Source organism: Bos grunniens, chromosome 13 (genome assembly GCF_055505025.1).
Source record: "Bos grunniens cultivar Pamir isolate PY7600 chromosome 13, Bosgru_T2T1.0, whole genome shotgun sequence".
Taxonomy (NCBI): Eukaryota; Metazoa; Chordata; class Mammalia; order Artiodactyla; family Bovidae; genus Bos; species Bos grunniens.
The window spans coordinates 10,598,990-10,626,919 of NC_141177.1; the positions used below are offsets into that span (position 1 = coordinate 10,598,990).

The 27,930-nt window shown below is 43.6% G+C and overlaps 1 protein-coding gene and 1 long non-coding RNA gene across 6 annotated transcripts in view; one reads left to right on the plus strand and one right to left on the minus strand.

Annotated features, from left to right (window-relative positions):
* The window catches only part of PKIG (cAMP-dependent protein kinase inhibitor gamma), an 80,075-nt gene that overhangs the window by 35,917 nt on the left and 16,228 nt on the right, over positions 1 to 27,930 (minus strand). Inside the window, exon 1 of one of the 4 annotated variants that reach the window (XM_086331677.1) lies at positions 9,127 to 18,523. The exons of the other annotated variants lie outside the window; for them this stretch is intronic. The gene's annotated coding sequence lies outside the window, so the exon portion shown is untranslated. Of the gene's footprint in view, positions 1 to 9,126; positions 18,524 to 27,930 lie in introns of those variants that run through there. 4 annotated transcript variants of the gene reach the window in all.
* LOC147360187 (uncharacterized) lies at positions 253 to 24,918 on the plus strand. Of its 2 annotated transcripts, XR_015138987.1 has the most exons (4): positions 253 to 623; positions 19,003 to 19,161; positions 20,037 to 20,285; positions 22,179 to 24,918. It is a non-coding gene; the product is annotated as an uncharacterized LOC147360187 (long non-coding RNA). The 2 variants fall into 2 exon arrangements; XR_015138986.1 differs by lacking the exon at positions 19,003 to 19,161.

Consider the following 27,930-nt stretch of genomic DNA (forward strand, 5'->3'; position numbering starts at 1 on the left):
TTCCCTGGGCATCCAGCGGTTAAGATCCGCCTGCCAGTGCAGGGAACACAGGTTTGACCCCTGGTCTGGGAAGATCCCATACGTCTAGAGACAACTAAGCCCGTGTGCGACAACTACTGAGCCTACACCCTCGGGCTCGTGTCCCACAACAAGGGAAACTGCCACAATGAGAAGCCTGTGCCCCGCAACGAAGAGCAGGCATCACTAGACAAAGACCGCGCACAGCAATGAAGACCTGGCACAGCCAGAAATAAAGAAATGAATAAATTAAAAAGTCTCCTCTGACTCTCACTTGAGGAGAATTAGGTCATTGCTAATCTCCTTTTCCTGGATGGGAAAATGAAACACAGAGAAGCTAAGAGACGTGCCCGAGGGCGTGCGGCTGAAGATGAGAGGCCCAAACTTGGAAATGGAGTCTTTTAACTCCTCCTGAGGTCAGACGCGAGCCACACCACCGCCAGTGCTCCCTCCCAAAACGGTTACTCCACTGAGCCGGGCCCTCAGTTGTAAACGGGATCATCCCCACTGTGGGAAACAGGCAAAGCTTCTTCAAACCAGCGGGGAAGCAGTGGGAGAGAGAGTCTTCCTGGGTTCAGCTGACAGGAAACACTTCGGGCCGCTAGGTAAGAGGGGTGCTTAGCTGCTTTTCTACCAAAATACTGTGTGGCCTGAGGCACGTCAGGGCTTCAGTCGCTCCTCCCCCCAGAGACGCAGACCTGACTTGCCTTAAAGCTGTTTGGGACTTGGGCCCTATTGGGAAAGAAGCTATTTATAGGTGGGAGGAAGGCTGTGGCAGTGTGTGACTGAACAACAATTTTGATGAATGCTCAGAAAACGCTGATGTTAATCAGAAAAGGTCCCAGCAAACAGAGTGTGTATTAGGAGGGAGCGTGCCACTCTGCAGGCTTTCCCACAGGGTGGTGTGAGACTGCGGGAGAATACGGGGGACACCAGCCTGGTCACCCACAGAGAGCAGCGGTTCACGGACGGAGACCACTTCCTTCTCGCCCCGGACCTTCTGCCTGAGTAGGACCCTGGGCCAGTTAGCTTCTTTGTGCTTTGGTTTCCCAATGGAAAATGAGAATAACAACAGCTTTCCCCCTTCAAAGTTCTTGGGTGATTTACACCACATACTACAAGTTCAAAAATACTTGTAAAAATCAGCTGGCACATCCTAAAGACATCATTTTCTAAGTCTGACTCAGTGTCACCACCCTCTGCCCTGAGCACAACGTGACAATAAATAAGGTCAAGAATGTCAGGAAGCCAGAGAGGAGGGCTGCTGTTTGTCAGGATGAGTAAGGAGCAAAGCCTCGGAGTGCTGGCTGACGTTCTCGCAGATACACTCTGTGTGCAGGGCCCGGAGGCGGGGTGGTGCTCGGCTGGGCCTTTATTCCAGGCATCTGAGTGGGCGTCAGGAAGTGAAGCCAGATCCTGACAGGTCAGTAGACTGACATCACCCTTGGCGCGCTGAAGCACGGTGTGTCACTTGATCGAAAAATACTAGGAAGGCGCTCATTCATAAAAACAAAGATAGCGTTTTCCCCGACAACACGCATTCTGTCACATGAGCCCTGCAGACCGAATAACCGTCCATCTGTGACAGAAGCCACGAAGAGAGAACTGTGATGGCAGCAGCACAGCCAGTCTGTCCTCTACTGACCACGGCAGGGGACACGCTGCATGGACCGAGGCCATGCGCTGAGCTGTGAAACCCCCGCTGGATGGCATCCTTACCCAAATCAGCAACAGGAAAGTTATTCACAGTCTCATCCAACGGTTGTGGAAACGTGGACTGGCCGGCCTGCTCAGAGAGCCCCCTGGAGAAAGTGATGGAGCCTGTGCTCCAAGATGGGGCTGCCTGGGCCAGACCTGTCTCCTTGAGACCCTTCCTCTGCTGCCTTCTAAATGTTTCCCTTTAGGAACTCAGTCGATTTCTCCAGCCAGCAGGATTGGCCCCATTTGAGGATAAAGGAAACTGGCAGCTTCGGCACCCAGGGCTGGCCTAAAGGCCCCAGAAGCCCCTTGGCCCCAAAGCTGCCTTTAATTCCCATCCTCTCACCCCTAGTCCTGAAGGGATTTCTCCCGCTGAATTTTCTAAGTACTTGATCTGCTTCTCTCTTAAGAGACTTACCCTTTTCTCCTTTGAGGCATATTTATATCTGGATAGAGCTTATTCTGCTGTAGAATTTCAGCTTCTTAAGCAAAAGCTGTGTCTAGTTTATGAGCATTTTGTACATGTTATAAGATACTTATTAAAATAAGGAAATCCATAAATAACAAAAACCTGTACTGTTTATCGTATATCAGATGACATTCTAACTGCTCTATATAAATTACCTCATTTAATCTCGACAAGGATCCTACGAGGCAGGTATATTTATTATCTCCACTTGACACAGGACAAAATTCCAGACACAGATCACCTGAGTAACTTATTTAGATGGTAACTGATGGATATCTGTTGAAAGGAGTATGTGAATGAATGAATTCTGGCCACCACTAATTACCCACCCTCTGGGCTTCCCTGGTGGCTCAGACGGTAAAGAATCCACCCGCAATGCAGGAGACATGGGTTCGATCCCTGGCGATCCAGACGATCTCCTGGAGAAGGGAAAGCCAATCTACTCCGGTATTCTTGCCTGGAGAATCCCCATGGACAAAGAAGCCTGGCAGGCTATAGTCCACGGAGTCACAGAGTTAGATAAGGGTTAAGTAACTAAACACGCACGCACACACCCACCCTCTAGTCCGAACACCTGTTATTAAAATACAATTAACTTTTCACCCAATCCAAGGCCAGTTTCAGCCGTCACGCCGTTTCAAACGCACTTATTCCCTATGCCACACAGCTGTAGTTCCCCTTTTTTCCCAAATATAATTGAGAAACATATGGCCTGAGATTTAATAAATGAAAGTAGATTTTCTTTGCTTTCAAATTAGAATCATACTTGCTTATTGTTAAAAAAAAATAGGAAAGTAGAAAAGATCAGGGGGAAAAAAAAAGGAAAAAAGCAAGGTGACCCATCATTCTATCACTAGGAACAGCCTATTAACCTCCTGGGGGCACGGACCCAGAAAGAACTGCACCGTCACTCAAAACAGTGTTTGAATTCAGAAACAAGTCATTTGGGGGCGGGGGTGGTTAACTCCACAAAAGATGACAAATGTTTGATATACGAACACCACACTGCCCCTCCCTACCTTTTCCAGCCTTCTTAAAGACCTGCTTCCCCCTAGCAAGAATGGGTTTCAGATGGGGGCAGTTATGGGAGAGGCGCAATCTCCAACTCTTGAGTTAAACAATTTTAGATGTGTTGGCTTTTAGAGCTGAAAAGAGCATGTGGTCTCCTCATTTCTGAGATGGGGAATGCCAGGCCCCAGAAGGCAGGGGTATTTTCTGAGGCTGAGCAGTCTGGTGCTCTAACAGCAGGAAGACCTTCTATTGGTTTGAGGTGTGCTCTCTGTGACACTGCACTGTTGAACATGCATCTGATTGGCCCCACCCTCTTGGTTTTTTTTTTAATACTTATTTATTCTTTTCATTTTTGGCTGCACCAGGTCTTAGCTGTGGCATGCGGGATTTTTTTATCTTCCTCACAACAAGTGGGATCTTTAGTTGTGGTATGTGAAATGTTAGTTGCGGTATGTGGGATCTAGTTCCCTGGCCAGGGATCAATCCTGGGCCCCCTGCTTTGAGAGCAGAGAGTCTTAGCCACTGGACCACGAGGGAGGTCCCCCAACCCTCTTATTTTGGTTAACTGCTACTCAGCTATCAGATCTGATTAAATGTCACTTCCTTCTGGAGGTCTTCCCTCTGAACCACATGAGCTGCCCCATGTTTCAGGGTCTCCAGGCACCTTCTGCCTCTCCTAACTTGTTAACATATGTTATTGTTAACACATGTTACATGTACTGTGGGCACCACAAGGTCAATGACATGTCTTCTTCATTCACTGGTATAGAACAGGAAACCCAACAAATAATTTCTAAACACACACACGTATCCCGGATAGTCCAGGCTTGTGTATGTATGTGAAAGTCACTCAGTCCTGTCCGACTCTTTGCAACCTGGTGGATTATAGAGTCCATGGAATTCTCCAGGCCATAATACTGGAGTGGGTAGCCTTTCCCTTCTCCAGGGGATCTTCTCAACCCAGGGATCAAACCCAGGACTCCCACATTACAGGTGGATTCTTTACCAGCTGAGCTACGAGGGAAGCCCAAGAATACTGGAGTGGGTAGCCTATCCCTTCTCCAGCAGATCTTCCCAACCCAGGGAACGAACCAGGGTCTCCTGCATTGGAGACAGATTCTTTACCAAAAGAGCTATCAGGGAAGCTCTTAATGCAATTCTTTGATGCTTAAAAAAAAAAAAAAAAAAAAGTAGCATGTCTTCTAAACTTTAAACCAGGCTTTCCCTCTTGTCAGGTAGAATCATTAGAGAACAAAAAATTTCATTCCAAATAATTTCTAAAAGATGTTCAAGATGACAGAAGATGAAGTCCAGAGCACAAGGACAGAAAAGGCCCCGTGGAAATGTGGGAAGTCCAGGGAAGCTCTGGGGCTGGGGACGGCGGGCATCAAGAGGATTTGGGAAGAGGACTGAAAATTGGGGGACCCACTGAAGCCCCTGTGCCAGTCAGCTTCCCATGACACACCCTCAGCACACGGAGGGTGAGCAAGCTCTGCAGAGACCCAGGCAGACGGGAGGGCTCTTTGAATAAACGGAATGACTGCCTTAGGGTGAGCCAGGGCTTCGAGTAGGAGAGTAGGCATCCTTATTTTAACTTTTAAAGGACCTTCAGTCTCAGGTGCCCGAGAGTAGGATGCACCCTTCAGGATGGTACTCAGAACTTCCAGCAGCTTCCTAGGCAGCGGTAGGGTCTCTGGGGGCAAACAGACAACCAATTCCGGAGGAAATCAAGGCCTCACTCCTAAAAGGAGGCTTTTATTATCGACTATAAATGGCAGAAAGAAAAAACTATCATAGGGCATCTGATGAAAACCAACAGCATGACAGAGATTGAAATAAAGAGAAAAATAGACTCCACCATGAGAAAAAAGGTTCAGACAAATGGTAAGCTTTATTTTAAAAAATTCTTATGTCTTCAGAGAGATTCTGAAGATCCTGTGTCCATAAAACATAAAATAAAGACAAAAACGGGCTCTTAAAAATTAACAACATGAAAACTGAAATTGACAACTAAGGAGAAGGGCTGGAAAATATGAAAAGGAGACCTTTCAAAATATAGGGAAAAAACATTCACAGGACAAAAAAAGGATCTTGATATAGAACAACAATCCAGGAAGTTCGACGTCAGACTAAATAGGAATTCCAGAAAAAGAACAGAATAGAAAGTACAACAGGAAGTTATCTAAGAAATCATGAGGAAAAGTTCTCAGAGACAAAGGGAGGCTGCATCTTCAAACCAAAAAGCTTAAAAAGCACCAAGAAGATGAAAAAAGACATAGTGTCTTGACCTTTTAGAATTCAAAAAGGAAAAATTGCTACACCTTTGTAGAGAGATTATTTCAATAGAAAAGAATCAAACTGGTATCAGACCTCTTGCCAGCAATGCTGATGCCTGAAGAAAAGGAGCAATGCTTTTCAAGAAAAAAGTTCAAAATGATTTGGGACCTAGAATGTATACTCAGCTAGGCAAAATAAAGACTTTTTCAGAATTGCAAGGACCTAGAACAACTTCACTTGTACAGTGTTTTGTCAGTAAACTTCTGGAGGAGAAATTTACCTAAACAAGGGTTTAAACTAAAAAGTAAGAATTGGAAAAGAAGGATCTAACAAGAGAGGTGAAAGGCATGCTAAAGGATGATGGTGATGACGATTAAGCAAGTGGCTTCAGGGCCTGGCTGACTCTTGAGCCCTGGGGAGCATCAGCCTGATCCAAGCAGGAAGGTGGAAGCTCCAGGGAAATGGACCTCATGGAATTACTTGACAAGCCTGCCAAAAACTATACTCAAAGACTACGGGAAAGTGTGGAAAGACTCAGCATGATGGAACGAGGAAAACTGAGCATATTAAAGCAGAAGCAGTAAGTCCAGAAAAACCATCAGAAAGGAAAAAAAAAAAAAAATTAGAATGTTATTGGCTTGGCAGTAAATAATATTTACAGTGCCATAACACTGAAAACACTGAATATGAATTTAACCAAAAAACCGTGCTGCAGGGAGGAAAGGGAGAAAAGAATGTGAGCAGGGCTGAGGTGTCTGAACAGAGGCTAAGGCCTCGTGCACCAGCCAAGGAGGTCAACAGGCAAGTTGTCGAAAACTGACAAGTAAAGAGCATCATGGTTGCATGTGGCCCTTGTTTGGATCTGATTTGAAAAATAAATATTTTGAGTTCATCGGAGACCTTTGCTAATAATAATGGATTATTAGTAATTTTATTGTATAATAATGGTAGTACAGTTTTTTTTAAGGAGTCCTTATTTTCTCAGAGATATATGCTCGAGTAGTTATTGATGAAATGTCTAGAATTTATGCCCAAATTATCTGTGAGTAGGGGGAAAACGGCCACTAGCACAGATGAAACAAAACTGGTCGTGAACCTTAGGGCTGAGTAATGAGTGGTCCAGGACCATTCACTATACTATTCTATGATAACATGTTTGAAAATTTCCATAGTAAAAAGATTTACAAGAGAGAGAGATAGCTGTATATTACTTATATATAGGGAGAGAAATTCTAGAACGAACAGCTAACAGGATCAAAACTGTATGCTCTTGGGAGCAAGACAGGAGGGAAGGGAAGAAGGGGTGGGGAACAGGGGAGAGCGTTTTTCTAGTGTAAGTTTATAATGGTATTTGACCTTAAAAAGAACAAAGCAAACCTGTGTGCATGTGCCATTTTGACAAAAATGTTTAAAAAAAGTAATAGAGGGCTTCCCTGTGGCTCAGTGGTAAAGAATCCGCCTGCTAATGCGGGAGACATGGGGAAGATCCCACATGCCATGGGGCAACTCAGCCTGTGAGTCATGACTACTGAGCTTGTGCTCTAGAGTCAGGGAGCTGCAATTACTGAGCCCCCGGCTTCAACTACTGAAGCCCTAGCCTGTGCTCTGCACCAAGAGAAGCCGCACACCACCACTAGAGTAGCCCCACTTGCCGAAACTAGAGAAAAGCCCTCACAGCAGTGAAGACCCAGCACAGCCAAAAATAAATAAATAAAATAAAATTTAAAAACATTTTAAGTAATAGAGGTAATTTTATTTAGAGAAATGGCAGAAAAATTAAATGGTTATGTCAGGGGAGGGAGTAAGCAGGAGACTGATGCCTTTCTGGACTTATAGGAATTTTTTTTTTATAATAATTTCATTACTTTGATTTTTTTAAAATGTTATCTATTCTTTACCAGTTACTGCCATGAGCATTTTGCAGGGACTTTTGGTAATCTCAACATCTACAAACTGAAGCTATTTCTCCAGGTGAAGAATCCTCAAGCGGCCAGAGTGAATATCTCCACATGAAATGTAACACCACCAGGATATTGCCGTTTATCTATTATCTGCCATTTGTGAGAGTTTTACATGTGTTATTTCTAATCTTCACAACATCGCTACAAGGCAGGTATTGACATTACCATTTTACAGATAAAAAGACTGAGGCTGCGAGGCACTGGCTCATGGGCTTGAGGTCACACAGTCCACAAGGCCAGGCTTGGGAGACCCTTTCCACTTCCCACCTCTCCTTTATAGCCTGCTGTTCAGTATCATCCAGAAAATACTGCTACATCCATTTTCTCATCAACTCCATGAAACAGGACTATCCTCACCTGACAGATGAAGAAGCTAAAGCTAAGAGAAGTTGGGCAACTTGCCCAAGGATCCCAGGATTCCTGATCCTAGTCCGGTCCTTGCTAGCATTCCTGTCCCCTGCGCCCTCAACAACAAAATGTCAAGATCTTCCTAGGCTCCTCGTGGGCATCTGACATGAGAGCCACAGCAGATGAACGTGGCTGAAGCAGGGATTTTAAGAGAAAGAGAGACTTATTTTTTTCAAAGGAAGTAGAGTAATAAACCGTGGAATGTCCTCAGTTGCTCTAACGGCAGCATTTTGCTCGAGTCCCCAATGGTGCTTTGGAAATGTCAGCCGCCCGCCTGCCTGTCTGCCTGGCACACGGCGGGACAGCTGCTGGCATCGGCAGCCCACGGCAGTTCCGACCACCGCACCGCTCTTCTTAGCTCCAACAGAAGAGAACGAGTTGTATGTGCTTCTGCCCTGAAAACTGAACGTCTGTGTCGCCTCAGTCTACTTTCAGTCAACAGCCAGGTGGTCCCGGGGCTTTTTAGAGCTGCCGGGAATCTCAGGTCTGGGCTCCTCTGGAGCAGAGGCAGGTCTGCAGAGATGCAGGACAGGCGAGGGCAGGGTGGGAAGCAAAGGTAGGGAACTGAAGGGCCCAAGGATGGGGTGCCCCCCATCCTCTCAAGCCCTGGGGTACCGCGGGTCGCTGATGGCAGCCTAAGAGAAGAGCGCAAGCTACTGCTGCTCCCCAGGCAGTTCTGGCAACTGAACAATGACCAAACCACAGCTAGAAGGGAAGAAAGCTGTTTACTTGAGCTCAAACTATTTATAGCACCAGCAATCTGCACATATTTGGATGACAAATTTCTGGGCTTCAAGTGAGCGGTGCTTTGCTCCTGGACAATTTCACCGAACACATTCCCTCCCCACGCCACCCCCAGACTATCCCTCCTCACCCAATCATGAACACATGTTGCCCTTGGGATGTTTTACTTAAGTTGCTGAGTGAGTTTAAAAAGATCATAAAAAGAAATTGCATTTTAAGAACTAGTGACGTTTAATCCATTTGTCTACGGGTTTAAGCTACACAATGTTATTCTAAGGCTTGAATCAAACATTAAATTCTAATACCATGTAACTGCTATTAAAAAAAAAAACAAAACTGAAATAAAAACAGGACCTGAATGAAGTCTGTAATTTAACATGTGCTGTATCATTTAACGTTGCGGCTCCAAGCTTAAGACCTACAAAGAGAATGTTTCTTATGACACAGTTTATGTAGGTTGATGAAAGGCTTTACCGAACAGATCCACAAACAATACGCAATCATAGATGCATTACAAACAAATAAAGGAGGTCTTCTTACCCACTGACTCTGGGGCAGAAGCAGATGTAGGCTTCAGAGCTGGGCAGGCCCCCTCCCCTGGCCGCCAAGCAGGAGAGGGTCTGACTGTAACAGAAAGAGGTACGGAGCCCTCTGTGTAGGTTTAACTCACAGGAGGTACTAGATCCTTGCCAACAAATTCGTTTGGAAAAACCAGCTTATCTCTAAAAGCTGCCTTGTTTGTATAGTAAAAGCGATGCTTGATCAGCCATCTCCCCTGAGCCAGGCACTGCCTAATTCCGGAGAAGGAAAGCGGCGGTTGATCCCCATGGATATTGGCTAAAACGCTGGTGGCTTCCAGTCCTATTACAGGGTGCAGATGGGCACTGGCACAGAGAGAAAGGGCAGAGCAAAGGGAGGCTCAGAGTCTGAGGGCTGATGCTGGACAGTTCACTGAGGGAGGGAGGACAGAAGGGATTCCTCGGAGGTATCAACTGGTTTTATCTTTTCCCCCTGCCTGTGAAGCTCATTAGAAGACAGATAGAAAGCTCTCTAAGACAATCTCTTGACGCCCCTTTTTAAAATCAGGAGAAAGGTGCCCGTGAGGGCGAAGAAAAGAAACATGTCTATACACAGAGGGAATGGAATTTTAAGAAATTTTTTTGCAGGTCAATTTGTCAGTATTTAGTCAATTTATGCAGAGAAGGCAATGGCACCCCACTCCAGTACTCTTGCCTGGAAAATCCCAGGGACAGAGGAGCCTGGTAGGCGGCAGTCCATGGGGCCACTAGGAGTCGGACACAACTGAGTGACTTCACTTTCACTTTTCACTTTCATGCACTGCAGAAGGAAATGGCAACCCACTCCAGTGTTCTTGCCTGGAGAATCCCAGGGACGGGGGAGCCTGGTGGGCTGCCGTTTCTGGGGTTGCACAGAGTCGGACACGACTGAAGCGACTTAGCAGCAGTAGCAGCAGTCAATTTATGACCACCACTTTTTTTTTTTTTTTAATTTTAAAAATGGAAGTGTAGTTGATTTACAATGTTGTGTTAATTACTGCTGTACAGCATAGGGATTCAGTTGTACATACAACTGAATACATTCATATACTTTCTTTTAAAAAAAAAAAAAAACTCTTTTCCATTATGGTCTATCATAGAGTACTGAATGCAGTAGGACCTTGTTGTTGACTCATTCTATATATAAAAGCTTATATCTGCTAACCCCAACCTCCCACTCCAACCCTCCCCCATCAACCCCCTCCCCCTTGGCAATCACCAGGAAACACCCACCTACCTATCACATCACTTTAATTGTCTGAACAGCACTGTTCTTTTTCCTGTTCATTAATCTGTTTACTGCCAGTCTTTCACTGTCCCCTCCCCCACTCCCACATTAAAATGCCAGCTTTGTAAGAGCAGGGACCAGTCTTTCTAAGTACACTGCTCTTTCTATGTGTTGGACACTGGCCAGGGACATACCATTCATCATCTTTCAGTCCTCATGGCCACAAGAGGTTTCTGTTATCAGCTCCACTTAACATAAGAACAAACTGAGGTTCAGATTAAGTCTGTGTCTGACTCTTTGCGACCCCATGGACTGTAGCCTACCAGGCTCCTCCGTCCATGGGATTTTCCAGGCAAGAATACTGGACTGGGTTGCCATTTCCTTCTCCAGGGGATCGTCCCAACCCAGGGATGGAACCTGGGTCTCCCGCACTATAGGCAGATGCTTTACCGTCTGAGCCACCAGGGAAGTTCTAAGTTTAGTGAGTGGCCACCAAGTTGGCAGTGGGAATGTGAACACTGGTGTGTGTGCGTGTGTGTGTGTGTGCACGCTCAGTGATGTTTGACTCTTAGCAACCCCACGGACTGTAGACCACCAATCTCCTCTGTTCGTGGGATTTTCCAGGTGAAAACACCGGAGTGGGTTGCCATTTCCTACCCCAGGGGATCTTCCTGACCCAGGGATCAAACCTGCATCTCCTGCAATGGCAGGCAGGTTCTTTACCACTGTGCCACGTGGGAAGCCCAAAGCTCTTAACTACCTTTCTCCAAATGAACCAACATTTCAGTGTACACACTTTAAAAAAAAAAAGTTATTTATTTGGCTGTGCCAGGTCTTAGTTTCGGCATGAGAGTTCGTTAGTTGCGGCATTCAGGATTTTTACTTGGGGCCCACGAACTGTTAAGCTGTAGCACGTGGGATCTAGTTCCCTGGGCAGGGACAGAACCCAGGCCCCCTACCCTGGGAGCACAGAGTCTTAGCCACTGGACCCCCAGGGAAGTTCTATCACCATGCACACTGTCTGACCAAGCAATTCCAGTTTTGGAAATTTATTACATGGAAATAATCAGACAAGAACAGATAATCAGACAATTAGATATGTCTCAATTTATCACAGATTGCTTATGTAGCAATATATTGGAAATATGTTTAGGCAAGTCACCAGTTAGCCATAAGCCTCAACTTTGCTTTTTGGTAAACAGGGGCCCCATCTCAGAGACACTGTGAGAATTTTATGAGACAATGCACTGTACCTGGCTCACAATCACTGTTTTGTTATTATATGCATTTAAACCTCTGAAAAGATACAGAATATACCAAACTGGATTCCAGATTTCATTAAGTGGTATACTTCCGTGTTGTTCTAATTTTTATAAAATGCATATTAGTGTTATACTCTTCAAAAATAAATGTATTACTTAAAAAAAAAAAAAGAAGAAGATGAGGAAAATAAAGTTGGAGGAACTTAAACAGAAGAAAAAACTCAGTTTTTAGGAGAGGGAAACTTGTTTAGTAGATCTCAAATAAAAATGTTCCTGCCCTTTTGTTCTATGTAAGAACAACATCTTCAATGTGCTTATAGGCTCTACATCATTGCAGAGCCTACATTCATAGTGAAGTGAAAGTGATTTTTAATACAGGTCTACAGGATTTTTTAGATGGCTTCATGAAATTTGAGAAAATGTTGAAATGTGTATACAAAAAGAAGAAAGTCTTTATAACCATATCTGCCTTCTGAACAGAAAGGCTCCTGTCAAGTGGAAGGCCCTCTTGGCTGCTAATCCTCTTTTGGGGTTCAGCCATGCAAAAAGAGAAATAAAAGCTAAAGGTTTTTATTGCCAAGTAGCTCTGCGCAGTAATGAAAGGTGAACTGGACTTTTAAGGGAAATCTGTGAGGAAGAGCAGAAGGGGATGGAGCTAGGAGTCCGGAAGATGTCAGAGGTCTGGGTTTTCTGCTACACCGTGACCCCCTTCTGGGATTTTCCAAACATCAGCAAAGATGATGACATAAAAGCTCTTTGTGGGTATGTTCTTTGTTCTTGATGGAAACCAGGAGGGGACTGAGTTTCTATTATGAGCTGACAGGTTGAGAAACAGAAAGAGGTGGCAGAGATGACCAGGAGAACATAAGCCACTCCTTCCCCACGAAGGAATCTTTACAATCTTGGGGAACTTTGGACTTGTACAGCGCAGGAAGCCTGGGGTCACGCTGCTCACTACAGCACGTGAGGCCAGGGGTCACGCTAACCTTATCTAGATATCGAAGTGCTAACTCCTCCTGGTTACGGTATGGTTCATTTATCAAGTGGGGTCAAGGTACAAATCAATACGACCGTGTGTGCAGGAAAATGAGTAGGCTAGAGGACTCTATCCTGTTGAAAAGCTTTCCACAGTTTGTGCGGTGATTTCTATTTATTTTTGGTCACATACTCCTTTGAGAAGGCGATGAAAGCTAAGATGCGGCTCTTCAGAAAATGCCTGTCTTCAAATGGATCTGATTTCAAGGGGTCTGTGGGAACCCCTGAAGGCCCTCTCTGGATCCGTGACAGGTCCAGAGATCAAGCTCAAGAACTCTTGCTCTAGGGAAACCACAACAGTGTTGAAGGACACTGGTTGTTGTTGACCGTGGGGACCACAAACCATCTTGTAGTTTGCAGAAGGCCTAAGAACACTGCCAGCATTCATTCGTTTATAAACATTTGTTGGAGACCTAACACACCAGGTCCTGATGGTATAAATGCAACATGATCCCTGTATTCATGGAATTCCGGTCAACTGAGGGGAGGAAATAAGAAGAAAGACCGCAACACGAGGATGGGGTGAGCCACCTACGTTTGAGACTAACCTCACCCCTCAACTTCCCTTTTGGCTCCAGGGTTTGTTAATTACAAGTGAAAAGACAGGTGGGAACAGATTTACACGAATACTGAGGACAAGCAGAGGAAAGCAGCGCCCGACCAGGACACTGGGGCCACTGACACAGCCGGCTGGCTCTTCCGTGGGCCTGGGATTCCCCGTGTCTGCATAAAAATATCCCATCCCCCCACAAAAAACTGAGCTTTTTTCCTTAAAGAGTAACCATGGATTTTTTTTCAATGTTACTTTTTTAAAAAGGAGTTAACAATAGAGTTCTTTTCCTTAATAAAGAGTAACCATGGACTTTTTTTAATGTTACTTGAAAAAAAAGCAGATAACAAACGCAAAGATTCTTCTGAAAAAGTCATGTACGCTAAGAGAAGCCTATGTCCACATGGCTAGTTTACTTTGTTAGATCAGCAATTATTTCCCAGGCTCTGAAATAATAATACTTGATATTTGCATTACATGGGACTTTCACATGGACTGTGTCCCTTTTTCTACAAAACATCCTGTCACAGATAATTATACTCTGATTTTATAGAAGAAGAAATGGAGGCAAAGAAGGGCAGAGAGACTTGCCGAGGGTCATTTTTTTTTTCAACTTTAAAAAAATTTTTATTTATTTATGCCTGCACTGGTTCTTCGTTGCTGGGCTTTCTCTAGTCGCAGCAAGCGGGGGCTACTCTAGAGTTGCGGTGCGTGGGCTTCTCATTGTGGTGGCTTCTCTTGTTGCAGAGCACCAGCTCTAGGCTGGTGGGCACAGGAGTTGTGGTACACGGGCTTAGCATCCTGGTGGCATGTGGAATCTTCCCGGACCAGGGATTGGACCTGTGTCTCCTGCATTGGCAGGCAGATTCTTAACCACTAAACCACCAAGAAGTCCACTAGGGTCATATACAGCTTTTAAGTCCTGCAGCCAAAATCAAAATACAGACCTACCTACCTTTTCCCAAACTTAGGGAAGATGACAGTAATGACAGAAACAGGCACGTCAGGAAAGGCAGCAGCCTTGAGGGACAGGGAAGAGGGAAAATTTGTTACTGTGGCATCTTTTAAGTATAGGTGTTGAAATCACATGGACTTAAAGGAAAATCCTGGCTCCCTCCTCCACTTCCTAGCTGTGTGACCTCAGGCAAATCACTTCACCTCTCTGAATTCTGTCATCTCATTTGTAAAAGGAAGAACATAACAGTGTCTATCTCATTTGAATGTGGGCAGGCCAAGGGGAGAACAGCAGGTAGAGTAATGTGGAGGCATGATAATTTCATTTTGCACAGAGGGAAATTAAAGGGTAGAGAGAGAGTGGGTTAGGACACTGGCCACTTATATCAATACGGTGAACCAAATATCCTCAAACCTTCCTCCCAGACACCTCTGCATCTGTCTATCCTATCTGGGTGTTTATTTTTATGTACATGTATTACTTTATATTTTTCTTAAACTGGCAAAGGAACCATAATAAATAGTAATGTTATAAATAATGTAAATATACATTTTAGAAGAAAAAAATTGAATCTTACGATGACAGGAAAAGGTATTCTGCTTTAAATGTGCCGTATCAAAGATTTCTTTTTAACGATAATGCTTAGTGTCATGGGGCTCTGGGAACATGTAGGTAAGGAGGGAAACTGGTACGATAGTTTCAAATCGCCAAAGGCAATTTGGCAACATATGCAGAAATCCTTAAAATTATACATGCACAGGTTCGGGGAGAGGGGGCGGGGCGGGTTATGGACATGGAAACTGTACTTTTGGCTCAATTTTGCTTGAACCTAAAACTGGTCTAAAAAATAAAGTCTACTAATTTAAAAATACATTCATGCCCTTCGACCCAGCCATTTGATTTCTAAGAATTTACTTAGAGAAGACATTATGGATGTGTGCAAAGACGTGACTCAAGGTTGTTCACTCCAGCATGGCTAAGAACAGTGAAAACCTGAAAACAATCCTAAAAGTCCATATGAGGGAGTAGCTAAGTAAACTTCGGTACATTTATAGAATGAAATATTAAGCAGTCGTAAGTGATGCTATCGAAGCATTTCTAATAACATGAAATGTCTCATTTAATGTTTAAGTGTTAGTCGCTCAGTCGTGTCTGACTCTTTGCGACCCCATGAACTGTGGCCCGCCAGGCTCCTCCATGGAGGAGAACTTGTCCATGGAGTTCTCCAGGCCAGAATACTGGAGTGGGTTGCGGTTTCCCTCTCCAGGGGATCTTCCCAGCTCAGGGATCGAACCCGGGTCTACCTGCATTGGAGACAGATTCTTTACCATCCGAGTCACCAGGGAAGCCCCATTTAATGTTTATGTATGTATATAAAGGGGCTCATGTTTGTTAAACAGAAAATAGTATTTTGCATTAAAAATGAATGAAACTATCAGTAATACCGCAGGTAACTTTTCATTTTCTTCTTTCAGCTCATTGGTATTCAAAATTTTTTTCTGGAAAAGTATTCTTTTTGTAACAAAAATACAGTATTATTTCTATAAAAGGAAAACATATAGAAAGTTATTTTTAAGTTCCTTTGGTCAATACATACCAACTGCTACAATTAGGCATACACTCTAACTTGTGAGAGACACATTGGTAGTTATTTATAACAGTGAAAAAAATGGAAACAGTCAAAATATCAAACACACTGGCCATTAAAATAATGGAGAGAGACATGAGCCACGCTCCATCAGGGCCCTGTTCCCAACCTCTACCCCCCTGACCTGGCCCAGAAGGTGAGCCGCCAGCCTGGGCCTGGCACAGAGGATCGTTCCTACATGTGGGAGATGTACAAGAAAACCAGCTGGACCAAGACCTGTAGAAGGAGCAAGGAGAGGAGCACTGAAGCCGCACAGGAAGGTGGGGGGAGTCTTCAAGCTCTGCCCAGGTCCCTCAGCCGTGACCCAGGCCACTTGAATGACTGGGATGACCGACAAGCGTAAGGAGAGAGAAAGGAAAAGGAGACAGGATGGAGGGAAAGCAGGTCCTTGGAAAGGAAAACAAAGTAAGTGAAGAAAAAGGAGGATTTTGGAAAACTGAGACAGAGACGACAGTGTGAGGCAGGGCCTGTAAAATGGAAGTGCCCTGAGCAGCCTCGGAGCTCCTTAGACAGAGCCCCGCCTCAAAAGCTTTGATAAGACAATCAATCACAGAGGAAGGACCCTGGAGCCTCTTCTCATTTCCCATGACAGACTGTATTGCTCTCGGCAGCTCCGTGATACTTATACATCCAGTGGATTCCAGTACAACGAAAGATTAGATCAAGGACAAGGCTGATAGCCCATAAAGGTAGCTTCAAACTAATGTGCACCACCGTCATGCTTTATAAGAAAGACTGTTTATTAGAAGGCTACAAAGAGGCTAATGCATCCAGAGATGAAAATTCTTCGCCAGGAAAAAATTCCAGGCCTGAACCAGTGCAGTCTTTAAAGAGAGCAGACTGGCAAAAGATCAAAGGGATCCTTCCTCCGCCATTGGAGGACAAAGGCTGTTGGCTGAGAGATAAGAAGACTCTGCAAATACTTAGGTTGAAGATTTTTAAAGTTCCAATTAGGAAAACAGAAAGATGATATACTTGAAGATAAATTTAAAGGCAACAAATTGGAAAGAGAACAAAAGCAGACAGGATGCTTCTATGAGAGAAACTAGCGCAAGCTGACCAAAAGCCCATAAATAGTCAGTGTGAACTCGAGATAAGAAAAATTAGAGAGGACAAATACACTGAGACTTCTCTATCCCATGGATCCCATGACAGGAGAACCAGGCTCCTGCCTTGTGCTTCCCTGGTGGCTCAGATGGTAAAGAATCTGCCTGCAATGCAGGAGACCTGGGTTCGATCCCTGGGTTGGGAAAATTCCTGGAGAAGGGAATGGCAACCCAATCTAGTATTCTTGCTTGCAGAATTCCATGGACAGAGGAGCCTGGCGGGCCACAGTCCAAGGGGTCGCCAAGAGTCAGACACGACTGAGTGACTAACATTTTCATTTTTCAAGATCAGAAGACTTCAAAGTGGACTAAATATATTACATGTGGTCAAAGAGGAGAAGAACAAAGTTTGTGGTCCCTAAAATTCTTATGCACCAACTGCTAACTCCATTTTTACAAATTCAGCAAGAATGATTCTGACTTAATGGCCTTAAGCTACAGGAAAGACTGATCTTCCAAGGACTCTTCAGCATCCATTAGTTTCTGGCCATATACCAAGATTATGCATACGTTATCACAGAGCGTTTCTCAGACTTCTAACAATGGAACCCTCTATGAGCTGAAGTCACTGTTTTATCTGAAGCTGAGGGCTAAAAGGGACACTTTAACAGAGCAAAGGCAAAAATAAAATAAAACATTTTAATTATAGAAATAGAACCCGTAGTTTCTTTGTTGTTCTTGTCTTAGTTGCTAAGTTGGGTCAACTCTGGAATAGGTTGCCATTTCCTTCTCCAGGGGATTTTTCTGACCCAGGGATCAAACCCACGTCTCTTGCACTGGTAGGTGGATCCTTTACCACGGAGCCACCTGGGAAGCCCATAGTTTCTTTGGACTCTAGCAATCAAGACAGGCTTGCAGTGCTGAATGTACTGATCAGCGCTGACACTCCAGGTGAAGCTTTTGACTGAAGGGGCTAATGTCTCAAGGGAACCCTGATGAGGTCATCATGTAACTTAGGGAGCTTCAAGAGGCCTAGAAGGAATGTTGGAGCTCTGTCTCAGTCTCTAAGAACCGTCTTGCATAGAGTGTGTCTCCCTGAACAAATAACCAATAGTCTTAAAAAACTTGCACAGCAAGTAACTTCTGTTGCAACTACTCAACTGTCACAGTGCAAAAGCAGCCAAAGACCATGTGTAAACCAATGAGCATGGCTGTATTACAATAATAGCTTACTTACCAAAACAAATAGCAGGTTAGATTTGACCTGCAGGCCAGAGTTTGCCCACTCGTCATTAGAGGATGGGATGCTGGTAGCCAATGGCATGTAATGCTGAAAGGGTCGTAAAAGTCATCACCTATGGCCATCCCAAGTAAAGTACATACTGAATGCAAAGCTGTTTCAAACTCAGGTGTTGGTGCTGTAGGCCAATGACGGGCATGAGGAATATAAAGGTCATGAAAGTACATTTAACTGCACTGAAGACCTTAAATAAAATTATGAACCCAGGTTATAGAGCTGTTATGGGGCAGAGTTTCCGATGTCCAGCATCTAATACCACTTGTGCTGAATAACTGAGTCAAGGCAGCAATGGTGTATTCTCTAAAACAGTCCTCCTTAGTGTGACTGGGCTGCTGCTGCTGCTGCTAAGTCGCTTCAGTCGTGTCTGACTCTGTGCGACCCCATAGACAGCAGCCCACCAGGCTCCCCCGTCCCTGGGATTCTCCAGGCAAGAACACTGGAGTGGGTTGCTATTTCCTTCTCCAATAGTGTGACTGGGTATTTCTATGGAAACATTGCCTCTGACTGCTTTATTTCCATCTGTGTAACATTAAAGTCCAGACTTACCAACTTCCTGGAGACTGTAAACTACTTCTGCTTAAACCAGCTAGAGTGGATTTTGTGGCTTAGAATTTCAATTTTCTATTTACAGCTGGTGTATAAAAAATACAACTGATTTTGTACATTGATTTAGTATTGAGCAAACTTGCAAAACTTTCAACTTTAATACAGTAATGTTTATATAGAATTCTTCTGTGGTTTCTACGTAAACAATCATGTCATCTATAAACAGTAAGTTATTAATTCTTCCTAATACTTACACATTTCATCTTTCTTTTCTCATTGCAATTGCTAGAACTTCCAACAACTGTTGAATAGACATGATGAGAATGGGCAACTCTGGTTTCTGAACTCAAAGTGAACATTTACCATTCAGTATGATACCTGCCGGAGAAGGCAATGGCACCCCACTCCAGTACTCTTGCCTGGAAAATCCCAGGGATGGAGGAGCCAGGTAGGCTGCAGTCCATGGGGTCGCTATGAGTCAGAAACGACTGAGCAACTTCACTTTCACTTTTCACTTTTATGCATTGGAGAAGGAAATGGCAACCCACTCCAGTGTTCTTGCCTGGAGAATCCCAGGGATGGGGGAGCCTGGTGGGCTGCCGTCTATGGGGTTGCACAGAGTTGGAGACGGCTGAAGTGAAGCAGCAACAGCATGATATCTGCTATACCTGTTTTATAGTTATTTCTTCACCAGATTAAGAAAGCTCCCATTTATTCCTAGGTGGCTAAAAGTTATTGTTGTTGCTGTTTTAATCAGGAATTGATGCCGAATTATATATACAGTCATCGTTTTCCCTTTTAATGTGTCAGCAAATTATACTGAGTCCTTCATGTGAAATGAATCTTGCATTTCTGAAATAGACCCAACTTGGTCTTATCCCTTTCATATACTGGGCTTCCCTGGTGGCTCAGCTGGTAAAGAAACTGCCTGCAGTGCAGGAGACCTGGGTTTGATCCCTGGGTTTGGAAGATTCCCTGGAGAAGGGAATGGCTACCCACTCCAGTATTCTGGCCTGGAGAATTCTATGGACTGAATATCCATGGGGTCGCAAAAAGTCGGACACAACTGAGCAACTTTAACTTCACATATAGAGCAAACTGTATTTTTCCAAAGATGGCCTCAACAATATAATCTCATCCCACATGCTTTTACAACGTGACCTTGACACCTCTCCCTTTGGGTGGTAGGTTCTATGATCCTTTTCCTGGAATCAGGATGGGACCTTTGTAATTTTTTCAACCAAGACAGCACTATGGGTGTGGCAATACGTGTATTTCAAGACTAGATTATCAAAATGCTAAGCACTTCCAATTTGCTCTTAGGACCCTGCACTTGAAACCAAGCTGCCATGCAGTAAGAAAGCTTGAACTACCCCATTCCGACAGACCACAGGGAGAGGTCACATGCAGGCACTCCAGTTGAGATGAGCTGAGTTTCTACACAACAGCCAGCTGAGGGTCTTTATGACAGACAGCATCAGCTGCAGGACCTGCAAATGAAAATGCCTCCAGATGATTCCAAGATTCTCTTTGAGACTTCCAAACACGCGGCCCAGACAACAGGGAGCAGAGGTAAGCCATCACCATTTTGCCCTGTCCAGATTCCTGACTCACAGAATCCCTATCGTAATAAAATAGCCATTTTAAGCCATAGCATTTTGGTTAGTTTCTTATACCACTGTAGTAAGTGAAATACTGGATTTTGCTTTGCTAATATTTAGCTTAGCAAATATCCATGAGTAAAATGGCCTGTGATTTTTCTTTTCTCATAATGTCATTATCAGGTTTCTTAGTTTTACTAACCCCTTTTTCTACTCTCAGGAAAAGTTTGTGTAATATTAATTCTTTCTCTTAAATGTTTGATATAACTTCCCAGTAAAGGCATAAAGGACTGCAATTTTCCTTGTGGAAAGGTTTTTAATTGGTGATTTAATTTTTATTAACAGTATATTACTCATAAATTTATTCACCTAAATTTCTAAAATTTTTGACATAAAGTTGCTCATTATATCTTACCTTGTTCATAACTATGTGATCCCCCTTTTCACTCCTGACTGGTTATCTGTACCCTTTTTTCCTTTTCTTGATCAACGTTGCTGAAGTATGTAATTTTCATCAGTCTTTTCCAAGAACCAAGCTTTGCTTTCATTGGTATTCTCTATTACACATTTGCTTTATACTTCATTCCTCCTCTTCTCCTTATTCTTTCTTTCCCCTTATTTTCTTGATTTTGTTTTGCTTTTTCTGACTTAAGATAAACATTTGCTCAGTTTTTAGCCTTTCTTCTTCCCTAATACATGCATTTAAGGTTCTATACTTTTGAATCTGCGATGCACCTCTTTTAATAGTTCTGGGAAATGCTCAGCAGTGATCTCTCCGAGTATTACCGCTGTACCAGTTTTGTTCTTCTCCTCGGATTCCAATTACAGTTGACCTTTGAATGACAAGGGTTTGCACTGTGCAGGTCCACTTGCGTGTGAATATTTTTCAATAGTACACACTGCAGTGTTATACAGTCCATGGTTGGTTGATTCCACAGACGTGGAGTTGCCACAGATTCAGAGGGGTGACTCTAAGTTATACACAGATTAAACCCCTGTGTTATTCAAGTGTCAACTGTAAATGTATATTAGACATTCTCACTGTATCCTTTTAAATTATCTTACCATCATTTCTGTATTTTTTATATTTTTGTCTTGTGATGGTTCATTCTGGATCACTGTCTTCTAATCTATCTCATAGTTCATTAACTCTCTCTTCACCTACGTAACCTGCTTTTAAATCCACTGTGTTCTTGTTTTCAGTTATTACATTCCTCAGTTCTAGAATGTCTAGTTGGTTCTTTTTTTCAAATCTCTTGTTATTTTTAACAATGTCCAGTTACTAACTGACATTTTCACTCTTGGCTTCTGTTTCTTTTTAGATAGTGAATGTGGTTGTTCTGGAGTCTGTGTCTGATACTCCAATATCTCATGGTTTTGAGAATATTTTTATTGTTTTCATGTTCTAGTTCTTTTCATGGGTGTCCTATTTTCCTTGTGAATCAATATTTCCCTTATGTGCTGCTCATTATATAAAAAAATTATTGAGAGGACGATTATTCTTATGCTCAGGATGATAACATCTTCCCCTAGAGAGGATTTTGTCACTTGTTTCTATCAGTTGCCCAATGATGCCATTAGCTTAGGACAATCAAGATAAAGCTTCCCTGGACCTGGAAGCTTAGTGGTAAGGCTATGTTCAAGATCCCCTTTATGTTTTAGGGGTTCCATTCAAACTGGGGGTGTGATTTATTCGAGTCTCCATCCTTGACAGTCAACAAATTATAAACTCTGCCCTCATGGGTGAGTCTACCAAAAGCACTGCTTAACCTCACCAATGCTTTCTTAGGATAAGCAGATGTTTTCAGGGCAAAAATGATTTTGCTAGCAAGGCTTACCTGTCTTGATTTTTTCATTCTTCCAGATGTTGGGATGGGAATCCTTCAATATCTTGCAAACTCACTGACGCTTTTGAGAAAATGTTTTTACGTCTTGTCCAGCTTTCTAAGCTGTCATCAGCATGGTTGATTCAAATGACCTAGACTGCCACAACTGGAAGGAGAATTCCCACCATATGTCTTGGAATAACTTGTGAATTTTGTACTATAAAATGGTATTGTCTACTCAAATAAATAAACATATTTTTGAAAAGATAAGAAGTAGAGTGATAGAAGGATACAACACTGAGAAAACATCACGTGGAAAGGAGAAAAGAAAGGGACGTTCATTTACCTTTTAGCATTTTATAGAACAGCTACAGGAATATCTTAGATATTGACAAACATGTTAATTTTTAATGGAAAAATAAAAGGAGCTTATCAAAACCTCTTGATACATGTATTCCTTGGTAAATCTTGAACTTATATACTCTAGCCATTTGGACTTGGTTTTCCACCTGCTTTAATGCTTTGTGACATTCATAGAATATCTGGTTATAAGGAACTCTGTATCTTGTAATTCAAAAGAAAGCCAGTTCAGTCTGTAGTTTAGAGTGGAAACTAGTGAAAACTTCCAAGGATGAAAATGGAAATAGCCATCAAAATTTTAAGCATAGGACTTCCTTAGTAGTCCAGTGGTTAAGAATCCTCTCTGCAAGGCAGGGAACGTGGGTTCGATCCCTGGTCAGGGAACTAAGATCCCACACACCTCAGGGCAACTAAGTCCCCAAGCTGAAGCTACTGAAGCCCATGAGCCCTAGGGTCCATGCACCCCAACAAGAGAAGCCACCTCAATGAGAGGCCAGCACACCACAGTAAGCCCACATGCAGCAACACCCAGCACAGCCAAAAGTAAGTAAATTAAAAAAAATTTTTTTAATGGACTTAAAAAAAAAAAACTATAATACTGAATTCAAGAGCACATTAAAAGATCATACACTGAAATCAAATTTAATTTACCCCTGGATGCAAGAATGGCTTAACATAGGCAAATCAATAAATGCAACATACTACATTAACAGAAATGAAGGATAAAAATCATATGACCATTTCAGTAGATTCAGAAAAATCACCATCCTTTCATGATAAAAACGCTCAACAAATAATGTATATAAGAAATGTAACTCAACATAATAAAGGCCACATATGACAAGCCCACAGCTAACATCATACTCAACAGTGAAAACCTGAAAGCTTTTCCTCTAAGATCAGGAACAAAACAAGGATGCCCCAGTCCTGCCATGTCTGTTTAACATAGTCCTGGAAACCCTAGCCAGAGCATAGTAACACGTTCAGTGATTTCTGGCACTATGTCAAAAACCCAGATATTGAAATAGTCAGAACATTTAAATGATAAAATCTTCAGTAAATCCCTAAAACCGCAAACTGTAACAATATTTTTAATACCCGACTTCTAGAAAAGGAAAATGTCACGTGTATGGTAGGTAACAAACAAAAAAAAATCAATAAGGTGACTGTTTTCCTGCGTTTCATCAATGAAGTTGGGAGAAACACTGCCTGGAAAGCCGGGCATGCTTTCAGGAGGCTTCCTTCAAAATGTAGGTGGCCTGGGACTCCTTCCAGGGAGACCTTGGAAAACCACAATCTTCTGTGCTCTGTGTAGATGCTCCAGATCCTACAAAGCACGTAGGGGTTTGTCCTCTGCTAAAAACATCTTAGGAAAACGTAGATCCTGGAGTATTCTCCACCCACTGGCAGACCACTACCCATTCCAGTCCTGTCCGGCTGGTGCCCCTCCCCAGCCTCAGGGCATTCTAAGCCAGCAAGCAGTGAGCATCAAGTCTGGGTCCTGCTCAAAACCCATCCCTTGGGACTTCCCTGGTGGTTAAGACATCTCGCTTCCACTGCAGGGGGCATGGCTTCAATCCTTAGTTGGGGAATTAAGATCCTGCATGCCTCATGGCCAAAAAAAAAAAAAAAAGAATGGATGCCATCTTCCCTTTGCTGTTTTCCTCTGGCTTCTCAGGTGGTACAGTTGATAAAGAATCTGCCTGTCAATGCAGCAGACTCAAGAGATGCAGGTTCAATCCCTGGGTTGCAAACATGCCCAACGGTAGGAAATGGCATTTGATCCCTGGGTTGGGAAGATTCCCTGGAGTAGGAAATGGCAATCTGCTCCAGTATTCTTGACTGGAAAATCCTATGGACAGAGAAGCCTGGCTGGCCATAGTCTATGGGGTCACAAGAGTTGGACATGACTGAGTATGCACACTGGTTTTCTCATCTCATATTCCATTTCCCCCCATCCTGAGCAGGCTTACCTCTGAAGTTATGTCAGACTCAGTTCAGTCGCTCAGTCGTGTCTGACTCTTTGCAACTCAATGAATCACAGCACGCCAGGCCTCCCTGTCCATCACCAACTCCCGGAGTTTACCCAAACTCATATCCATTGAGTCGGTGATGCCATCCAGCCATCTCATCCTCTGTCGTCCCCTTCTTCTCCTGCCCCTAATCCCTCCCAGTATCAGGGTCTTTTCCAATGAGTCAACTCTTCACATGAGGTGACCAAAGTATTGGAGTTTCAGCTTCAGCATCATTCCTTCCAGTGAACACCCAGGACTGATCTCCTTTAGGATGGACTGGTTGGATCTCTTTGCAGTCCAAGGGACTCTCAAGAGTCTTCTCCAACACCACAGTTCAAAAGCATCAATTCTTTGGCGCTCAGCTTTCTTCACAGTCCAACTCTCACATCCATACACGAGCACTGGAAAAACCATAGCCTTGACTAGACGGACCTTTGTTATGTCAGAAGCACATCTCAAAATAACCACTCCCTCCTCCAAAGGAGATTTGTGACATGTGCAGCTAATATAACATTTACAAAATAAAGCTCTAGTGGTCCACTGGTTAAGATTCTGCACTTCCACTGCAGGGGGCCTGGGATCGATCCCTGGTCAGGGAGTTCCAGCATGCTGTGCAGTGTGTCCAAGAGAAAAAAAAATGGAGCACTGGTTACAAGGATAAATATATGTACTTGTCATGTACATTTCACTGTATGTAAAATTTACCCCAGTTAAAAAAATTGTTTTTAATTAATAAGGTGTTAGTCGCTCAGTCGAGTCTGACTCTTTGTGACACCATGGACTATAGCCCTCCAGGCTTCTCTGTCCATGGAGTTCTCCAGGCAAGAATACTGGAGTGGGTAGCTGTACCCTTCTCCAGGGGATCTTCCTGACCCAGGGATAGAACCCGGGTCTCCTGCACTGCAGGCAGATTCTTGACAGTCTGAGACAATAAACAGATCCACAATGCTCCTGTCAGGTTATCCAAAGTTAGCTTGTGCCAAACTTCACCCTCACTCAGCTATCTTTTGTTGACACTGGAACTTGCTTTGCTTCCTCCAAAGGCAAGCTCTTTCCCACCTCGAGGCCTTCACGCCCATGGCCCTGTCTATCTGGCATCTCCGCTGCCATCTGGCCCCATCCTACTGCCTTTCTTCTAGTTACACCTTTCCTCGTCTAGCCAGGCTCAGTTTGGGTGCCTTTTCCTCCAGGAAGCCTTCCTTCCTCCCCTCATCCTCATGGACGCCCACGTGCTCACACGTGCAGGCCAAGGCGCTTCTCCGCTTCCTCAGCATCCTCTATTCCTACCACCACAGGATTTATTAGGAACACACATCAGAAGGGAAGATCCATGACAGCAGGCCTCGTCTTCTTATCATTCACTGTTCTGACCCAAGCACCTGGCACATCACGGATATCAGTCAATATTCACACAACAAATGTCAAATGAAGGCATAAGTATATCAGTCATTCTGATCTAGAACCTTCCTTCCCCGTTTTACTGACTCTAATGTGCTGCTGCTTGAATTCTGTGTCTGTCATCTCAAATCTGACTGTTTAGGCATCACAGGCTCTGGTTCTATTAATAATTCTTCTCAGGTTTCCTAGCTCAGAAGAAATTTTCTAGGTTCAAAAAGAACTGAAGTTGAGTTGACAACATGTGTTAAGTCGATTAACGTGTACGTTTCAGGCTCTCGTCCAATCTCTCAGCCAACAGAATTGGTTTGTCTAGACAAGGTTTTATATGAGATGTTTGGCTACATGGCACTGGTCATTCTGGCCACCCCAGGGCAGCACAGACCTTAGCCTTTCCTGAGATGGAATTAATCATGTGACACCTTCAAGCTTTCATCTTTGGAAAGTAAAAAAAAAGAAAAAAAGGTAAGCCAACTAATTTCCCCCAAAATTCTCTCTCTTGCAAGGTTGTTATGAGAGGAGGGAAGGAAAATGAGATGGATGAGTCAGTGTGAGTCAGTGTTAAGAAAAAAAAAAAGCCCTCTGTTTCTGGTAAACAGTTTGCTCTTTTACAGACAGGATTGGGATTACTCGGCTCCCACTGCTAAAAATACACAAATAACAGGTGGTATATATTATATAAGTAGTTCAAAAACAGAGACTCAGATCACTGACTCTAAAAAGGGAACAGTTAATCAGTGATGGGCCAGACCATCCCCACGGCTTATTTCTTCTGGGAGAAGCTCCCAAGACAAAGTCAGTGCTTCCTTTAAGACAATTAAGATCCTAAATAATCGTACTGTTCATTCAAGTGACCTAAAGGAAGCACTGAGCTTCCCTTATAATCACTACCACTGAATGAGCACCTACTATGTGCTGAAAACGGTCCTGGCACTTCATATAATTCATCTTTAAATTTACAACAATCCCGTAGGATAGATATTATTTTCAGTGTTTTCTAGATAAGGAACCTGGAGCTTACAGAAGGTAAGTGATTTACCCAGGGTCGCACAGTGGCAGTGCTATGACTAAACTCAGATCTCATCTGGAAGTGCTTGTTTCCCTGGGTCCCAGGCCCCAGTTCAGAAATATACATAAATCGCTGCAAAGGCATTTTACCAGGCACCACCTGGGATCCAAAGGAACAAGAGGATACCCTATTATCAGGAGAGAAAAGTAAGAAGAAAATGGGACTCTCTAGGAACAGTCATCGCCATTTCCAGAATCCTGAACAAGGCCTATCACATAGGAGTTGCCCAGGGAATGGTGACCGAAAACATATGTAGGAGATAAGGGAAACATACACTCAAATGCAACACGAGGCAGTCTGTGGCCAGTGGCAAGAGAAAGAATGTGTTAGGGGGGTTTAGACTACATCTTGATGCAGGGCTCCGAGGAAGACCCACAGCCAACACGGCGTTTGAGATAAGCTTGACAAATGGACTTTGACAGGTGACAGTGAAAAGTAGAGATCAGTGCAGAACAGGCAGCAGCACTGAGATATACCCTTCAGCACCTCCAGCTAAACAGGGAGAAATAAAGCAATTGAGGGGGCCCTGGGTCTGCTTCAAGTCCCTTTGTATGGAAAAGCACAAAAATTACAAACACTCCCTAGTTGATTCAGACCGGTATAGAAGACATACTTAGTGGTTAAATAAATCAAGAATTATCATATAGTCTTTCTGGAGTAAAGCAGTGGTGGTGGTATAGGGGTAGAATCGAAGAAATGGATACATTTATTCAATTAAGTAAACTGAATAAATATGTATACAAATCTAGAACATACATGCTTCTATTACAAAAGGAGCGCTGCAGATATGTTCTACCACCTCCATTCCCTCAATACTGAATTGTTACAGTGAGTGCAGTTATTCTGTGAATCCAAGTTTTCTTCTCCTTTAACCTACAGCTCTTTCCTGAGGGGACTAGTTAGGTCAATGACTCACTACACAGACACTGCAGGGCCTTTTGGAAATGGGGA